Below are 4,521 nucleotides of genomic sequence, written 5' to 3'. Positions count from 1 at the left end.
GATGGCTGCGTGCCACCTGGCCACCACCACACTGCTGCTGCTGCTGCCTGGCGGCCTGCGGCACAGCTCCAGGGATGGCTCCGTGGGGGCAGCAGGAGGTTTTGTAGGCAGTAGCTGTCGCCGCTGGCAAGGGCCTCCAGGTAAGTGGCAGAGGCCGCCATGTGTAAGTCCTCCCACCCTACTTCATCCCTCGCTGTGGCTGCAGAGCCGTGCCACCTGGCCACCACCACACTGCTGCTGCTGCTGCCTGGCGGCCTGCGGCACAGCTCCAGGGATGGCTCCGTGGGGGCAGCAGGAGGTTTTGTAGGCAGTAGCTGTCGCCGCTGGCAAGGGCCTCCAGGTAAGTGGCAGAGGCCGCCATGTGTAAGTCCTCCCACCCTACTTCATCCCTCGCTGTGGCTGCAGAGCTGGCCATGGCCCTGCCCTCACCCCCTGGCCCTGCTCCCATCCATGATGTGCCACCTGGGGCTGGCAGCACGCCCTGCTCCCTCAGCCCCCAACCATCTTCCCCAACCCTGCCCCACAGCCCCCAAACCCCACTTACCTCTAGGATCTAGGGGCCAAGGGCATGGCTCTGCGGTGGCAGCGCTTGCCTGCAAACCCCCCCCAGCCTGCATGCAGTCGCCCCCACCCCGCACCACTGCAGAGCCGTGCAGCTGGTTGCAGGGCATGCCACTGCATGCAAGTCCCCTGTTCCACTCCCGAGCCAGGTGGCACATATGTGGCCCGCACACAGTGGTTGCCACTGCACTGCCACATCCTGTGCCACTTGCCCACAAAGCCGTGCAGGTGGCCATGGGATGGTAGTGCAGGGTGCAGTGGCAGAATTGCGATGGCAGCCTCTGTGTGCGAACTCCCTGTCAGGCTAGCCGGCATGTGTGTGGCCCACAGAGTGGCACCCCTGTCCTCACCCCCTGGCCCTGCTCCTGGGAGTGGGCACAGGGGCACACTCCCCCTCTTTTTGATCTAACCCCCCCAGCACCTTCCCTTTCCCCTGCCCCCACCCACTTACTTGCTGCGGTGGGTGTCAGTGTCTGCATGTCTGTGTCTGCATGTCTGGGGGGCTGTTGCAAGGTGCATCAAGAGGGCTGTTGAGACTGTGGTGGGGGGAGTGCAGGGCACCAGCAGCGCTGGGGGAGGGCTGTGGGGGGCCTTTAATTTTTATCACGGATTTTGGGTTTTTAATCAGAGAATTTGCAATTTTTAATCAGAGGAAACCAGGATCCCTGGCGATGACAAAGCAAACTAGGCAAATATAATGTGGTAATGTAGCAACATAATGTTAATTGGGGGTTTTGATCCCTCCCCCCAGCCCCCCAGGGAAAAATTCTTACATTTTCTTGGTAGGTCCCTCCACCTCAGCTTCCCGCAGGCAAGAAGAAAGTATTTTTGCATAAAAGTCCATCAAACAGCATAGCAAAAAGAAGAGGACTAGAGATGTTCTCTGACATGTCACACAAGGCACTAAACAGCTGGAGTAGCACAATCAAAGAAGGCCAAAGACAGTAACATATTTCCCTTTCCTCAGGCATGATTAGAGGAATAAGATTCAAAACTAGTCTTGAGTGGATGCCCTTCATGATGATCACAAGGCAGCAAACCCCAGAAACGGTGGCAGCATAGGAGGAACCTTAAAATATTCCCCACCTGCAAATCATCTGCTTGGTTGAAACGGATACCATCAGGAACAGCTCATCTATGACGGTAATAGGAATGGACAGAAAAAAGAAGTCTGCAGAGCCAGAAACAACAAAACGGTTTTGGAAACCTCAAAACCATTTTGCACAAACCAAAGCCACTCTCTAATGTATTGCGAATGAATGAAATGTGTGACTCTACAGTGTGGAGACTGACAGGTGCACTTGTGTACTTGTCAGATGCTTATACATGGAGAGGGCATTTGAGTTCCAGGCCCTGTTCAACAGTCACAGATCTGGTTAAAGCAAATGGTCCTAAGCACCTCAGGCTAAAAGGAGGAATTAAGCCACTTTATCTGTTGAGATACCTGGAAAGAATAGGTACTACCTCAGGCAGAGATCAACAACATTTTCCAGCAGTGGGCTGGAATGACCCAGTTTGGGTCTGAGGTAGGCTGGCGCTAGGGCCTGGTTTCTGCTGCTGCTTCTTCCTGCTTGCACTTCTCCATGTGGCCAGACTGCAGCACAGCACAAATGAAGCCCTCCCCACCCCAAACATTTTCAAGCCACAAGTAAGAACAACTGGCTCTAGTCCATCCAGTGTGGGCCTGGTGGCTTTGGCAGCATGACAGCAGCTGGAAGCTTTGCTGGTGCCACTTTTCCTAGCCTCCCACTGGAAGTGAGTGCAGCTTCCAGCCAGAGGGGAGCAGTGCTGGGAGGGGGTCAGGCAGTTGGGAACTGCACCCACACAGCTGCTGCCACTTCTCCCTGGCTGCACTGTGGGTGCAGCTTCCACCTGGTGGGGAGCTCCTTGCTTCCCAGCTCCAGCAGGGGATCAAGCAGAGGAAAAGCCTTTTGGCTCTGTGAGCTAGATCCAGTGGCTCCATGGGCTAGATCCAGCCCACAGGCCATATTTTGCAGACCCTGCCCTAGGTCTTATGGAAAGGCCTGATCATAAACTAAACTCAGATCCTGCCGTCTGCGAGATTTCCCTTCTTTGACTGTAGACACGAGCTATTGGACTACTGGTGTCTGTCAGGCTGAATATATATGGGTAATAGTGTTGTTAACTTGCAATTTATTACAGCTCTAGTACTTTTAGGGTGATTTTTTACCTGTCTCATGGTAACATGATAACTGGCCACTGAGTCAATTTACTATTAGGAAAAATTGATGCCATAGCACGTTATTCCCAGAACTGAAGCTAGGAAGGTGGGCACCACTTCCCCATAAACTATTGGGATATGGGGAGGAGGCTGCCTTTAATAAAGGTGGCTGCTCCCTCCCAGTATTTTCAGTTACACTGAAGAAGTGTCCATAGATAAAATTGCTGCTACTCTATGGCTCAAGGATCTAGACAGCATACTATTAGGATGTGAACTATGAGGAGCTGCGGAGACACATTGAGACAGAAATGTAGAGAACATGGTTCTTAGATGCAGGAGGTGGATAGAGGTGGTATGTGGGGTAGACAGCAAGGTCCTCACCATGGGGGTACAAAGAGTAATGATGGGAGGCCATGGAAGGAACTGTGCTCCACACTGTCCTGAGGCTTCTCTGCTTGGGATTTGGCATTTGATCTTGTGGTATACAGGTGCAATTATCCCTTGCATATTATTTTTCACTTTTATCACCTTTCACTCTCTTGTCACCTGGAATTTATTTTCTAACAGAGAGAAAAGACCCCAAAGCAGCAGGAGGAGAATTGAGAAAGCACTTCTGCGGCGGAGGCTGGGGGTGGTGTCAGACAAAAGATAGCTCCTACGGTAACAGCAGGGAAGGATAAAAAGTTTTAGTTATTTGAACAATTAATTATAACAATTTTTTCCAAAAAGCTCCACTTATTGAAATGAGTGGAGAACTGATACATTTGACGTAACTGGTGAAAATCATACAAAGAAATAAGAATGATTTTAGTTCATTTTCAAATATTTGCAATACAATTTGTTTCTAAATATAATTTTATAATTATCATAGCGTTGAAGAGGTGTTGGTTGCTGCCTGATGCTCCAGGCAAGGCGTCTCGCATCTTTTATCGGACTACCCGTCACCTTGACCTGTCCCAACCCTGCAGTTAGCCCAAGAAGAGCTGCCACCACCCCCAAGCACTCCTGCCTCCGGTGGGATTTTAAGGACAAGTCGTTCCACCAAGCAGCAGTGAGCTGTGTCTTACATGGCGGTGGTGCTGGGGCAGGGTTAGGCAAAACACGGCCTGTTGGCTGGATGCGGCCTGCCAGGCCAATCTATCCAGCCCGCAGGGCCCCTAACAAATTTAGAAAATGAGTATTTATCTGCCCCCCACTGCCCGTCCTGCAGCCCTCCATGGCTTGCCAAAACTCAGCAAGCGTCCCTCCGCCCCAAATGATTGCCTGTGCCTGCGTTGGGGTCAGGAAAAAATCCAAGGAGCAAGGACTTGGGGGTGGGCTGTTTATCTTCCTCTGGAGCAGCCCCGTGCCGGGAGGCAGACGCACGAGCTTTGAGGCAGGAGGGCTCCAGGGTCGCGCTGGCTCATGTAAGGACTGCCGCAGCTCTGCTCAGCGTCTTCTTGGGGAAGGCGGAGGCTGAAACCAGAGCACGCTTTACTGGAGCTTCATTCTCGCCTTTGCTAGCCCCGGCCCAGAGAGACGGGGGCCGGGGGGGAGCAGAGCCCCGTGCCGGGAGGCAGACGCACGAGCTTTGAGGCAGGAGGGCTCCAGGGTCGCGCTGGCTCATGTAAGGACTGCCGCAGCTCTGCTCAGCGTCTTCTTGGGGAAGGCGGAGGCTGAAACCAGAGCACGCTTTACTGGAGCTTCATTCTCGCCTTTGCTAGCCCCGGCCCAGAGAGACGGGGGCCGGGGGGGAGCAGGTGGGCTTAGTGCTCCGCCGCGCCGGGCGCGGGCACAGG

General features: G+C 53.4%; 1 protein-coding gene across 1 annotated transcript in view; it reads left to right on the top strand.

The window, feature by feature from the left end:
- The window catches only part of LOC102385831 (ZZ-type zinc finger-containing protein 3), an 83,130-nt gene that overhangs the window by 13,845 nt on the left and 64,764 nt on the right, over positions 1-4,521 (top strand). The gene's annotated exons all lie outside the window — the stretch shown is intronic.

The sequence above is a fragment of the Alligator sinensis genome, unplaced genomic scaffold (genome assembly GCF_000455745.1).
Source record: "Alligator sinensis unplaced genomic scaffold, ASM45574v1 scaffold952_1, whole genome shotgun sequence".
NCBI classification, from domain to species: domain Eukaryota; kingdom Metazoa; phylum Chordata; order Crocodylia; family Alligatoridae; genus Alligator; species Alligator sinensis.
The sequence above is the reverse complement of the archived record's forward strand: the minus strand, read 5'-3'. Positions and strand labels throughout refer to the sequence as shown.